The sequence below is a fragment of the Salmo trutta genome, chromosome 37 (assembly GCF_901001165.1).
Source record: "Salmo trutta chromosome 37, fSalTru1.1, whole genome shotgun sequence".
NCBI classification, from domain to species: Eukaryota; Metazoa; Chordata; class Actinopteri; order Salmoniformes; family Salmonidae; genus Salmo; species Salmo trutta.
Window position 1 is genome coordinate 33,770,134 of NC_042993.1, and position 15,400 is coordinate 33,785,533.

The 15,400-nt window shown below is 39.6% G+C and overlaps 1 long non-coding RNA gene across 1 annotated transcript; it reads right to left on the minus strand.

Moving 5' to 3' along the window:
• Positions 1–3,499: 3,499 nt before the first annotated feature.
• LOC115177444 (uncharacterized) lies at positions 3,500–15,343 on the minus strand. Its single transcript, XR_003872405.1, has 4 exons — positions 15,196–15,343; positions 4,451–4,629; positions 4,098–4,214; positions 3,500–4,000 (listed from the first exon to the last, which is right to left on the minus strand). It is a non-coding gene; the product is annotated as an uncharacterized LOC115177444 (long non-coding RNA).
• Positions 15,344–15,400: the final 57 nt, after the last annotated feature.

Genomic DNA, 15,400 nt, shown 5'->3' on the forward strand with positions numbered 1-15,400 from the left:
TTCCCACTTGCGTCTATTTGTTATAATAGTAGTTTGGTCCTGAAGTTTCTGATAGTGAAGTACGGTATTATGTCTAAATGACCATGTGTGTTCACTGAAATCAAATCTCACACATTCCAAAACCAGCAGAAAGTGTATCATTCATAAATAATGTGGATGGGGACCCTAGGGTAATGTTTCTTTGTTAGTCCATGGTCTGCTTCAGCCACTTTAGTCACTCACTGAACCCTCACTAAGCTTTGAAACCCCCAGGCCCCTGGAGGTCTGCTGGGAGAGTGGAACATGCATGGCATTTGAACCCAGCCCTGCTGCTGGACCAAAGTGGAGGTACTTTTAAAACCAGCACGAAATTAAAGTCTGTATTTAGAATCAATATTTCACAAAGTGGATGATAAGACACTGATTTTTTTGTTATGGGGCACCATGTTGTCATCTTAGCTCCTCTCAAAGGATTGAGTTCTGATGTATTGTGCATGGATAAATCAGGTCAAACTTGAAGTCTAATAACTCCCCTCTGGTCAAGGGTTTTAGCCTGGAGTTATTCTGGGGCAATTTTGAATCTACAATTGACATATCTCCCCGGGCCTTGTTGACCTCACTTCATTCATTCAGTTTCGTAGAGTCAGGGTTAGAGAGGGTCACAACATCAGTAGTTAACGTGTCCAGAATGACGACTGGTGGTATTTGACTGAGCCATCAATTTGAGAGTTTTTCTTAAAAATAACATTTATTTACCAGATTTGGAACATATACCAGGCACACCAACTTCTCATTATCTACAAGAATCTGTCAGAGAAAAATGGGAAATAAATTATACAATAGCTGAACTCTATCGTGGAATTCAAAACAAAAGGTGGAATTATCTTTAAGTTTCCCTATGTATTATTTTAAATGCGCAAGTAGATAAGTCGAGGGAAGGAGAGACACTTCACACAGAAGGTTAATATCTGAATGTGCTAGGTTGTTATGTAATTGGAGGGAGCAGCTTATGAAAATGACATGGCAGGGACGAAGGCTTTAATTAGATCAAGATCATGAGCAGAAACTAATTAAAATCCCCACTCTCATTTATGGAGAGCTAAACTAGAGCAGGGAGGGAGAGTATGTAGGTGAAACTGATTGTATGCCATTGTAGTGTTGTAATAGTAGTATTTTGAGAAAGGATACAATTTATATTGCTTTTCAATTCCCTTAGGACTGTAAAGTATTATGCCACATGTACGTCTATGCATGTCTGCATTCCTGTTCAATTGATTGTGACAATACTGTATTTTCAGGTCAGGCTGAGGTCTTTCCCTGCTTTTGTCATTTAGGGTTTTCTTTAAATATAAATTACTTACAGAAAGTAAAGGGTAAATTATACACTGAGTGCACAAAACATTAGGAACACCTGCTGTTTCCATGACAGACTGACCAGGTGAATGCTATGATCCCTTACTGATGTCACTTGTTAAATCCACTTCAAATCAGTGTAGAGGAAGGGGATTAGACAGGTTAAAGAACGATTTTTAACACGTGGTTTGTGTGCCATTCAGAGGGTGAATGGGGAAGACAAGATATTTATTTGCCTGAACTGGACATCGTAGTAGGCGTCAGGTGCACCGGTTTGTGTCAGGAATTGCAACGCTGCTGGGTTTTTCCACACTCAACACCTGACCTCTGTGTATCAAGAATAGTCCACCACTTAAAGGACATCCAGCCAACTTCACACAACTGTGGGAAGCATTGGAGCCAACCTGGGCCAGCATCCCTGTGGAATGCTTTTGACACCTTGTAGGGGGGTATACTCAGTGTACATCATCAAGCAGGTAAACCAAAACAATGATAGAGCTCACATGCCGTCTGGTGGTCATAGAACTGACTGCCACAAGATGGGGCTACCTTCTGCCTCCCACAACAGTAGGCCTCCCAGACTCTGTGTGTATCAAGATGTAAAACGAGTTTGAACAATAATAAAACACGAGAATCCCCTTCGACATTTTTAACAATCAAATCACATTTGGGCCCCTAAAGTAAATGTAATTTAGGCTGTTTTGAAAATATATTAGGTCATAGAATTGAATGACTAATGAGAGAACTTAAAAGGGGAATTGCACCCGCTGATTTGGACTAGTTTTTTGGCTTGCTCCTCAAGAAATGCTGGTGGCCATGACAGAAGCTAAATGTGATTTGGCTTGGGGGGTGTTTCTTGGGTGTGTCCTTGCCGCCACCAAGACACACCCATCTGTCAGAACCTTGCCCACAGCGGTTTCCCCCCACTCAATCACAACAAACAAACAAACCTCCTGCAGGTTGAGTTCAATAACAACAGGCAGATGTATGGGGAGATGCTGGAGGAATATTTCAATAGGTTAGTAGCCTACAGAGTAATATGAGAAGAATGCAATTGCTGAATTTACAGTCTTATACTCAGCTGCACCCCCCCGTGTCCAACAAGCTTTCTCTGCCCTTAGCCTTGTTCTGAACAGCTCCAAAACAAAGGTCATGTGGTTTGGTAAGAAGAATGCCGCTCTCCCCACAGGTGTTTATTACTACCTCTGAGGGTTTAGAGCTTGAGGTACTTACCTCATACAAGTACTTGGGATTATGGCTAGACGGTACACTGTCCTTCTCTCAGCACATATCAAAGCTGCAGGCTAAAGTTAAATCTAGACTTGGTTTCTTCTATCGTAATCGCTCCTCTTTCACCCCAGCTGCCAAACTAACCCTGATTCAGATGACCATCTTACCCATGCTAGATTACGGAGATGTAATTTATAGATCGGCAAGTAAGGATGCTCTCGAGCGACTAGATGTTCTTTACCATTCGGCCATCAGATTTGTCACCAATGCTCCTTATAGGACACATCGCTGCAGTCTATACTCTTCTGTAAACTGGTAATCTCTGTATACCCGTCGCAAGACCCACTGGTTGATGCTTATTTATAAAACCCTCTTAGGCCTCACTCCCCCCTATCTGAGATACCTACTGCAGCCATCTTCCTCCACATACAACACCCGTTCTGCCAGTCACATTCTGTTAAAGGTCCCCAAAGCACACACATCCCTGAGTTGCTCGTCTTTTGAGTTCGCTGCAGCTAGCGACTGGAACGAGCTGCAACAAACACACAAACTGGACAGTTTTATCTCAATCTCTTCATTCAAAGACTCAAATCATGGACTCTCTTACTGACAGTTGTGGCTGCTTTGCGTGATGTATTGTTGTCTCTACCTTCTTGCCCTTTGTGCTGTTGTCTGTGCCCAATAATGTTTGTACCCTGTTTTGTGCTGCTACCATGTTGTGCTGCTGCCATGCTGTGTTGCTACCATGCTTTGTTGTCATGCGTTGCTGCCATGCTATGTTGTCGTCTTAGGTCTCTCTTTATGTAGTGTTGTCTCTCTTGTCGTGATGTGTTTAAAAATAATAATAATTCCAGCCCCCGTTCCCACAGGAGGCATTTTGGTAGGCCGTCACTGTAAATAAGAATGTGTTCTTAACTGACTTGCCTAGCTAAATACATTTTTTTTTTTAAATAATGCATGTAGATATTCTAAACTAAGTGATTTGCTAACTTTCAAATGTAGTAACAGGTCCATGTAGAATAAACAACCTTTTACATAATACCATAGAATCAGTGTTCTGCTAATATAACAATGTGCACCTTTCATCATTCATTGTCATTCCCAGCCGATACAGATACTGTGCCTATCAACATTTTGTCTGGTGGTAATGGGGCTACCTTGGTAAACATGTCAGTGTGGTCATACCTTCCTATATGGTGTCCTGTATACACCAGGAGTTACCAGATCCTGGTGCAGAATACACTGGGTTTCTCCCTCACCATATTGACTGATACCATTCAATTCAATAATAAAAAAAGACAAGTAAAGGTTGTCAAGTAAAATGTTCATGCCAAGTACCAGGTCTCTCTCCATTTAGAGACATCAGTATTAAGCCCGTATGTCAGTCTGGACTTCATCACATCTTGCAAGTCTCCTAGTGCTGGGACAATAGATGCATCTGTGAACACATACAGTCACTGTTCGATTACCAATGCCAGTTAGGATATGTGATATACTATGTTAAAGGTTGAACAGGTCAGACTAAACCTACCTACCTCTCCATTGACGACCATTAGTAAGCAGGCAAGAAGTGAGGCTGGAGGTAAGTTCTTTGCCAGCGCCCCATTGAAGGGCATGGCAGCGTAGATGAGCTCCTGGCCCCTCAAGAGATACTGGTCAGTCACACAAACAGAGCACTAATTACATTATCAATGGTGGTTATAATTAGCATGGTGAAATCAACCTGATCGTTGCGTTCACCTTTTCTATTTCACTTCAGATGTCATATGTAATGTGAAATATTATGGTAAACGCAGTGATCAGCCTGGTGGAACCAGGCTATGTTCTGAAGGTGAATTGGGACAAAACTCACAACTGTTTGACCTTGACCAGGTCAAATGTCACCAACCTGATCCAAGTGTCCCCACTGTTCCATTTATAGGAATGCTCACAGGAAGGGCATGTCTGCGTGATTCTGAGGGTCCCCTTGCTGGTCTTTTCTATGTTGCATGAAACTGGACATCTCTCGAACAACTGCAGCAGGCAATGTACTTCGTCATCTTATGTGGTGGTGTTGACTGGTAGGGCCTGTGACAGCGTGATACAATAGACAGCCAAGTAACACATTTCATTGTTATAAAGAAAGGACTAAGTGTTTTGATAATGTACTTCACAACCAAAATTACTCTACTACTTGTATCTGCTTGGCTGGGTAATTAAATGACTAGTTTATCAAACTGGATATTTATTTTGTATACAACTTTTCACATAACACACATTACCATTGTTGATGAAGCCGTCTGTGTCATCAGGGCAGTAACTCGGTCAAGATAATTCTAGGTTGTCACTAGTTACCACAAAGTCATACAGGCTGCCTATTTCTACAATTTCTCTTCTTAAAATGTGATTGTAAACCTAACCTTAACCACACAGATAACCTTATGCCTAACCCCAGTGGTGTAGCCAGAAATTCATTAGTGGGTGTGTGGACAAAAATTAGCTCCTATTGGGAAACGTAGTTTTGAACGGTGTTCCAACTCGAAATTCCAAGTTGCAAACTCGGGCATCTTTCTAGTGCTCTGACTTTCCGGCCTGAAGATCACCGACGTCATGATTTTACCTAGTTTTTCCCCCTCCCAGTTCCCTTGAAAGCACCAATAGTTCACTGTATTAGTCAGACTCAGACGTGAGTTAGCTACATCCATTACTAAGTTTTGCCCTAAACAAAACGGAATACACCTGTATGAGCTACAAAATAACTTGCAAATACGACTTGAAGGCTAACATTAGCTAGTTAGTTAACTAACGTTAGCTAGCCTGTAGCCAGCTAGCCTGCCTTACTAGCGTTATCAAATGATAACGTTACATAACAAGCATTATCTAGACAATACACAATAAACTTGTATGAGCTACGACCTAACTACGTTCAAATGAGGTATCCAGCTAGCTAGCCTGGCTCGCCAGATCAAAAGATAGCTAGCTACCTACAGTGTCTTCAGAAAGTATTCACACCCCTTTACTTGGACCACACTTTGTCGTGTTACATTCCAAATTTGGAATTTATTGAATTTAGATTTTTTGGTCACTGGCCTACACACAATATCCCACAATGTCAACGTTGAATTATGTTTTTTTGGAAAATGCTTTCAAATTAATAAAACAATTAAAAGCTGAAATGTCTTGAGTCAATAAGTACTCAGCACCTTTATGGCAAGCCTAAATAAGTTCAGGATTAAAGAAGTGCTTAACAAGTCACATAATAAGTTGCATGGACTCACTCTGTGTGCAATAAGTGTTTAACATGATTTTTTAATGACTACCTCATCTCTGTTCCCCACACACACACACAATTATCTGTAAGGTCCCTCAGTCGAGCAGTGAACACAGATTTAACCGCAAAACACCAGGTAGGTTTTCCAATGCCTCACAAAGAAGGGCACCTATTGGTAGATGGTACAAAATGTAAAAGCAGACATTGAATATCCCTTTGAACATGGTGAAGATATTAATTACACTTTGGATGGTGTAGCAAAACTTTTATTATTTTATTTAACTAGGCAAGTCAGTTAAGAACAAATTGTCATTTACAATGACGGCCTACCCCAGCTAGACCGCTGCGCCACTCGGGAGCCCCGTCACTACACCCAGTCACTACAAAGATACAGGCGTCTTTCCTAACTCAGTTGCTGGAGAGGAAGGAAACCGCTCAGGGATTTGACCATGAGGGCAATGGTGACTTTAAAAACAGGTACAGCTGTGATAAGAGAAAACTGAGGATGGATCAACAACTAGCGGTGGAAAAAGTAAAGATACCTTAATAGAAAATAGTAAAAGTGAAATTCACCCAGTAAAATACTACTTGAGTAAATGTCTAACAGTATTTGGTTTTAAATATACTTAAGTATCAAAGTAAATGTAATTGCTAAAATATACTTAAGTATCAAAAGTATTAATCATTTAAAAATTATTATATTAAGCAAGCCAGGGGCACACTACAACACTCAGACATCATTTACAAACAAAGCATGTGTGTTTAGTGAGTCCGTCAGACAAGAGGCAGTTGGGATGTCAAGGGATGTTCTCTTGATAAGTGCGTGAATTTCTCAATTTTCCTGTCCTAAGCTTTCCAAGTGTAACAAGTACTTTTGGGTGTGAGGGAAAATGTATGCATTAAAAAGTACTTTATTTTCTTTAAGAATGTAGTGAAGTAAAAATAGTCAAATATAAATAGTTAAGTACAGAAGTAGCTTTTTGGGTTAAGTACTTTACACCACTGTCAACAACATTGTAGTTATTCCACAATACTAACCTAATTGACAGAGACGCAGTCTCAATCACACTCCACACTGCCCTTTCCCACCTGGACAATAAAGAGATGCTCTGCTTTTTTGACACCACACTCCAAAATACAAGTTCTGCAGGCTCTAGTTGTCTAATCTTGATTATTGTCCAGTCGTGTGGTCCAGAGCGGCACATTTTGCTCTTAATTGTAATTAGAGGGCTGATATAAATACTGTGCATGCCAGTCTCTCTTGGCTAAGAGTTGAGGAGAGACTGTTTCTTATAAGAAGTGATGCAGTCAATGTGTTGAAAATCACAAATTGTTTGCATAGTCAACTTACACACAGCTCTGACACGCACACACTTATCCCACCAGACATGCCACCAGAGGTCTTTTCACAGTCCCCAAATCCAGAACAATTTCAAGAAAGCGTACAGTATTATATTGAGCCCTTATTGCATGGAACTTCCTTCCATCTTATATTGCTAAAATAAACAGCAAACCTGGTTTTAAAAAACGACACAACGCCTCTCCCCTATTTGATCTAGATAGTTTGTGTGTATGCATTGATGCCCTTTAAAAATATATGTAGTTCTGTCCTTGAGCTGTTCATGTTCTGTATTATGTCATTCTGTATTATGTTTCATGTTTTGTGTGGACCCCAGGAAGAATGGCTGCTGCTTTTGCAACAGCTAATGGGGAACCTAATAAAATACCAAAGGGAAAACCTATGTGAGAATGCTGTTCATTGACTACAGCTCAGAGTTCAACACCATAGTGCCCACAAAGCTCATCACTAAGCTAAGGACCCTGGGATTAAACACCTCCCCCTGCAACTGGATCCTCGACTTCCTGACGGGCCGCCCCCATGTGGTTGGGGTAGGCAACAACACGTCTGCCACGCTGATCCTCAACACTAGGGCCCCTCAGGGGTGTGTACTTAGTCCCCTCCTGTACTCACTTTTCACCCACAACTGCATGGCCAAACACGACTCCAACACCATCATTAATTTTGCTGACGACACAACAGTGGTAGGCCTGATCAGCGACAACGATGAGACAGCCTATAGGGAGGTGGTCAGAGAACTGGCAGTGTGGTGCCAGGATAACAACCTCTCCCTCAGTGTGAGCAAGACAAAGTAGCTGATTGTGGACTACAGGAAAAGGTGGGTCGAACAGGCCCCCATTAATATCGACGGTGCTGTAGTGGAGCGGGTCGAGAGTTTCAAGTTCCTTGGTGTCCACATCACCAACAAACTAACATGGTCCAAACACACCAAGACAGTAATGAAGAGGGCACGACAAAACATTTTCCCCCTCAGGAGACTGAAAATATTTGGCATGGGTCCCCAGATTCTCAAAAAGTTATACAGCGGCACCATCGAGAGCATCCTGACCGGTTGCATCATCGCCTGGTATGGCAACTGCTCGACATCTGACCGTAAGACGCTACAGAAGGTAGTGCGTATGGCCCAGTACATCACTGGGGCCAAGTTTCCTGCCATCCAGGACCTATATAATAGGCGGTGTCAGACAAAAGCCCATAAAATTGTCACAGACTCCAGTCACCCAAGTCAAAGACTTTTCTCTGCTACTGCATGGCAAGCGGTACCGGAGCGCCAAGTCTACGACCAAAAGGCTCCTTAACAGCTTCAACCCAGAAGCCACAAGACTGCTGAACAATTAATCAAATGGCCACCGGACAAGAATATTTGTGTCATTCTCAAAACTTATTTCCACAAAGTTTGCTGCTTCAGTGTCTTTAGATGTTTTTGTCAGATGTTACTATGGAATACTGAAGTATAATTACAAGCATTTCATAAGTGTCAAAGGCTTTTATTGACAATTACATGAAGTTGATGCAAAGAGTCAATATTTGCAGTGTTGACCCTTCTTTTTCAAGATCTCTGTAATCCGCCCTGGCATGCTGTCAATTAACTTCTGGGTCACATCCTGACTGATGGCAGACCATTCTTGCATAATCAATGCTTGGAGTTTGTCAGAATTTGTGGGTTTTGTTTCTCCAACCGCCTCTTGAGGATTGACCACAAGTTCTCAATAGGATTAAGGTCTGGGGAGTTTCCTGGCCATGGACCCAAAATATCAATGTTTTGTTCCCCGAGCCACTTAGTTATCACTTTTGCCTTATGGCAAGGTGCTCCATCATGCTGGAAAAGGCATTGTTCATCACCAAACTGTTCCTGGATGGTTGGGAGAAGTTGCTCTCGGAGGATGTGTTGGTACCATTTTCATTCATGGCTGTGTTCTTAGGCAGAATTGTGAGTGAGCCCACTCCCTTGGCTGAGAAGCAACCCCACACATGAATGGTCTCAGGATGCTTTACTGTTGGCATGACACAGGACTGATGGTAGCGCTCATCTTGTCTTCTCCGGACAAGTTTTTCCGGATGCCCCAAACAATCGGAAAGGGGATTCATCAGAGAAAATAACTTTACACCAGTCCTCAGTAGTCCAATCCCTGTACCTTTTGCAGAATATGATGTTTTTCCTGGAGAGAAGTGGCTTCTTTGCTGCCCTTCTTGACACCAGGCCATCCTCCAAAAGTCTTTGCCTCACTGTGTGTGCAGATTCACTCACACCTGCATGCTGCCATTCCTGAGCAAGCTCTGTACTGGTGGTGCCCCAGATCCCGCAGCTGAATCAACTTTAGGAGACGGTCCTGACGCTTGCTGGACTTTTTTGGGCGACCTGAAGCCTTCTTCACAACAATTGAACCGCTCTCCTTGAAGTTCTTGATGATCCAACAAATGGTTGATTTAGGTGCAATTTTACTGGCAGCAATATCCTTCACTGTGAAGCCTTTTTTTGTGCAAAGCAAAGATGACGGCACATGTTTCCTTGCAGGTAACCATGGCTGACAGAGGAAGAGCAATGATTCCAAGCACCACCCTCCTTTTGAAGCTTCCAGTCTGTTATTCGAACTCAATCAGCATGACAGAGTGATCTCCAGCCTTGTCAACACTCACACCTGTGTTAACGAAATAATCACTAGAAAATAAGGGAAAGCCGCACACTCTAAGAGATCAGATGCAAAAATGTAATAACCTAATAACCAACGTTTCGACAGCAAAGCTGTCTTCATCAGAGTATCATGAAATAAATCACTGACATGATGTCAGCTGGTCTTTTGTGGCAGGGCTGAAATGCAGTGGAAAATGTTTTGGGGGGATTCAGTTCATTTGCATGGCAAAGAGGGACTTTGCAATTAATTGCAATTCATCTGATTACTTTTCATAACATTCTGGAGTATATGCAAATTGCCATCATACAAACTGAGGCAGCAGACTTTGTGAAAATGTATATTTGTGTGATTCTCAAAACTTTTGGCCACCACTGTATATAGCCTCGTTATTGTTATTTTATTGTGTTAATTTTTTTACTTTAGTTTATTTGTTAAATATTTTCTTAACTCTTCTTGAACTGCACTGTTGGTTAAGGGCTTGTAAGTAAGCATTTCATGGTAAGGTCTACACTTGTATTCGGTGCATGTGACAAATAAAGCTTGATTTGATTTGAAAAGGAAGCAAGCCTGTACAGGAAACAAATATTCCTTAACATGCATCCTGTTTGCAACAAGGCACTTAATAAATACTGCAAAAAATTTGACATACAATTAACACTTTGTATTCGAGACAAAAAGTTATAATTGGGGAAAATCCAATACAATACTGAGAACCACTTTACATATTTGGGCTCCTGAGTGGCGCAGCGGTCTAAGGCACTGCATCTCAGTGCTAGAGGCGTCACTACAGACCCTGGCTCGATTCCAGGCTGTATCACAACCGGACGTTATTGGGAGTCCTATAGGGCGGCGCACAATTGGCCCAACGTCGTCCGGGTTAGGGTTTGGCTGGGGTAGGCCTTCATTGTGAAATAAAAAAATGTGTTCTTAACTGACTTGTCTAGTTAAATAAAAGGTTAAATAAAAACCTGTCAAGCATAGTGATGGCTGCATCATGTTGTGGGTATGCTTGTAATCATTAAGGCCTATGGAGTTTCAGGATGAAAAACACATGGAATGGAGCTAAGCACAGGCAAAATCCTAGAGGAAAACCTGGTTCTGTCTGCTTTCCAGACACTGGGATATTAATTCACCTTTCAGCAGGACAATAACCCAAAACACAAGGCCAAATCTACCTACACTGGAGTTGCTTACCAAGTAAACAGTGAATGTTCCTGAGAGGCTGAGTTACAGTTGTAATTATTTTGAAAATAATTAAAATGGGCAAATGTTGCACAATCCAGGTGTGGAAAGCTCTTACAGAGTTACCCAGAAAGACTCACAGCTGTAATCGCTGCCAAATGGGATTCTAACATGTATTGCCTCGGGGTTGAATACTTATATAAGCAAGATGCTTTTGTTTATTTGTATTTTATAATTGTTAGTATTTTGACAAAAAAAAAATCTATTAAATCCATTTTTATCCCACTTTGTAACACAACAAAATGTGGAAAAGGTAAAGGGGTGTTATTGTTAAATAACCAGCAATAACGTTATTTAACGTCGTTAGCTAAATTGTACCAGAGGTCATTATATTCCGGTATACCTGGTTATACTCAACACCACCGGTAGTTGCACACCAAGCAAGCATTACTGTTGTAGACCCCAAGCAAGTACCTTTTTTTTAATAGATTTTTTAAATTCAAATACAGATCAACAATTTACATTCTTACATCATACAAAACAGAACGCAGGTATTAATGAGAAAATACTGGAACAAAAAAAAAAACAATTCTAGTGCAATTGTAATCCCTCTGAAAAAGTCTTATTGTAATGATTTAAGAAAATGTTATTGTTGTTATTGTTCACTAGGGTTAATGTTTCAATAAAATAGTTCAATTCAATCAAAACAAAATGTAATTTTGGTATAGAATTTTGGAATTTTTGTTTGTGTATCAAGTATTTGGAAACAAGAAAATAAAAAATCATTTCAGTGGTCTTGTTATCATTGCAATAGTAACATATTATATATTTCATGTCAAAAACATAGACAGTGTTCATAATGGTAAATAAGTATTTTGCAAGGTTTTCCCAAAATTCTAAGTGAGAGATTCTCACCTTCTTCACAGAAAACACAGATATCATCAATAGCCACTAATTTGCATATCATAGAATTACATGGATATATCTTATGTAACATTTTGAAGTGCACTTCCTTAACTTTGTTTGGTATACAATATTTGTAAAGCCTTAAGCATGCATTTTCCAGACAATGTCAGGAATAAGCATGTTCCAGAAAAACCTTCGTCTCGGTGTAAGTTGGTTTTGTGAATGAAGAATTTGTCTTATATATTTATTACAATCTCTCAAGTAAGCCCATGTCTTCCAATCTGAGTTCTGGATAAACTTTGTGATCATTACCAAAGCTAAGATGAGTTTTCATTAGTGTCGTTAGACCACTGGGAACGGCTTTGATCACAGAAATAAACTCTCTGAAAGGTATTGGAAACTCTTTCAATGTTATAAATTGTTCATATGTGAGAATATTACCCTTGTTGTCAAAAATATCAAGAACAAAGTCAATATTCCTCTCATGCCAGCTGGGGTACAACAATGACTTATTCCTTATAGTCATGTCTGAATTATTCCACAAAAGATCTTTAAGTGTGGAAAAATTGTGCAGGAAACATCTTTTCCAGGCCATTAAAGCTTGTTGTTGAAACCTAGCCAATTTAGCATGTAATCTTTCAGGAATATAATTACATTTCAGTAAAAATTGAAGACCTCTCAATTTATTAAACACATTATTTGGAATGAAATACCATATTGAATCAGTATTGATCAAACATTTTTTCAACCAGTTTATCTTGAAAGTGTTAATTATGTCAACAAAATCCAACACTTCTAGACCGCCTTCAGCTCTTTTGTTAGAAAGGACTGATTTTTTGAGTTTGTGAGACTTATTTTTCCAGATGAAGTCAAGAAAGGTCTTATTGATCTCTTTACAAGTAGCAGGATTTACACATAACAATAATGAGGGGGTACACAAAATGAGACAGTCCCTTTGCCTTGGACAGAAGTATTCTCCCAAGTATAGAAAGATCTCTTTGTAGCCAATTATGAAATATATTTTTAGTTCTCTTAATTTTAGGAGAGAAATTCAAATGTTGTCTGACTAAGTATTTTTTTGACAGATGTATTCCTAAATATTTAACACAGTCCTTTACAGGAATATTTTCTATTTCTTTATCATCAGAGTCAAATAAACATAAGATTTCACATTTAGAAACATTCAGTATTAATCCTGATGCAATCGAAAATGCAGTTATAGCATTAAGGGCATGGGCGACCTGGTCTTTACCTCTTAAGAAAAGTGTAGCATCATCAGCCAGTTGGGAAATTTTGATTTCTTTGTTAAAAATGGTTAAGCAATACAAATTTGCATTATTCAGAATATCTGGAGATAGAAGTTCCACATCCAAAATGAATAAAAATGGCGAAATTGGGCATCTCTGTCGTACACTTCTGTTGATACTGAATCTTTTGGAAGTATTAAGGTTTAGTAGCACATAACTATTTCTATCTTTGTAAAACATGCAAATTACTTCAATACAATTTTCACCAAATCCAGAAGTTTAAGATACCTAAAGAAATTCATGTTCAATTGTGGCAAAGGCTTTACAGAAGTCCAAAAATAAGACAACCGCATCTGAGTCAACTACATCTAATTAATTTATAAGGTCCAAGACTAAACGAATGTTAGATCTTATGTGACGGCCCTTCATAAGTCCTGTTTGAGTCTCATTTATAATGGTATCTATTCCTTTCTTTAATCTTTTGGCATAAACCAGAGCAATCAATTTGTAATCAATATTTAATGAAGTAATTGGTCTCCAATTGTCAATGAGAGAAGGGTGTTTATCAGGCTTCGGAATCAATGAAATAAGGCCCTGTTTCATAGTGGAGACCATTTCCCCATTTTTAATGCAATCTTGAAACATATTGAAAAACGGGTCTTCTAGTAACTCCCAAAACTGTCTATAGAATTAAACTGACAGGTCATCAGGGCCAGGTGATTTCCCTTTTTTCATTGAATTCAGAGCCTCTCTAATTTCTTCAGTTGACACAGGTGAATCGCAAACTGAGTGGAAATCATCCTCAATTACAGGGACATAATTCTGAATGTGTCAAATGTAACTTTCACCACCGTCTTCCTGAAATTGAGAGCTGTAAACGTTTTCATAAAAGGAATTGACAAATGATGATATTGTAATGCGATCTTTGCATAAAACATTGTTAATTTTGAGTACAGTTTTCAAGTGCAAAAAAAGTAACTAGTGTTTCTTTCCCCCTCTTCATACCATTTTGCTCTTGACCTTACAAAGGCACCCGTTGCCAGATCCGTGTAAAGCTGTTCTAATTCAAGTTGTAAAGACTTGAATACAGACTCCTCTTCTTCAGATAGATTATCTTTCTTTGGAAAACTGTCAAGCTTGCTCATCATCTCCTTTTCTCTAAGGTTCTTTAATTGCATCAGCTCTTTGGCTATCACTCTGACTTTATATTTGAAAAATTCCCATCTACTTCCATGACACAACTCATTTCTTGCAAAAATATCTTTAGCTAATGATTTTATGTTTTCAATGAGAGTAGAATCTTTAAGAAGTGTGTTGTTTAATTTCCAATATCCTCGAGTACCTTTAGATTTTTTAGTAGCTTGTAAATTCAGGGAAATCAAGTGATGATCAGAAAGGGGAGCCAACTGATGATCTACATCCATAACAAATTGTAACAAAAAAGGGGAAATTAGGAATAAATCTAGTCTAGATTTACGTGACATAGTTTTGTTGGTCCAGGTATAACCCTTTGCACCTGGATTGAAATAACGTCAGGCATCCTCAACACAGAGATCCTTGCATAATGTAATGATAAAGTTACTATTTTGAGGGCTTTGACTCGTTCTAGGAGGAAAACGATCAGCAGATGCATCAGGTGTTTCATAAAAAATCCCCTAAAATAATTAGAAAAGCCTCTGAGTATTTGTTGCTTAAATCCTTTCACCCGAATGAGTTTCCTGAAGTACAAAATCTGCGTTACTGCGTTTACAATATAAAAATAAAGCTTTCCTTTTTGTAGGATTTCTCAAACCCCTAGCATTCAGACTAACGATACCGAGTGAATTGAAAACGAACTCCTGCATAAAAAAAAAAAAGAAAGAACACAAATTAGATAAGTAGTAATGTGAACATTAATACAAACAGTGAACCTTGAGAGGATTACTCCGACGGAAAACTACGCTCGGCTGAGGTGGTGGTTTTAACAGAATAACAAATCTATTTACTTCCTCTTTTTTTTGGCAAGTGTTCATCAGTTGTGCTTCGAACGGTGAGTTGATTCATGGTAGTACTCACAGTTCCAATTTGGTTAACGTCAACAGAGTTACCCAGTAATCATTCGATAAACGCGTGTGGGCCCTTGAAGCCAACCTTCTTTCCCTCTTGTCGTGCCTTCTCCAAGCAAGTACCAATTTCTACCGCAAAACACAACAGTGACGATGAAGAGGTAGTGACGTTGCTCAAGTCCTGCTCATGAGTGTTTACTGTGCAGTGCGCAGCA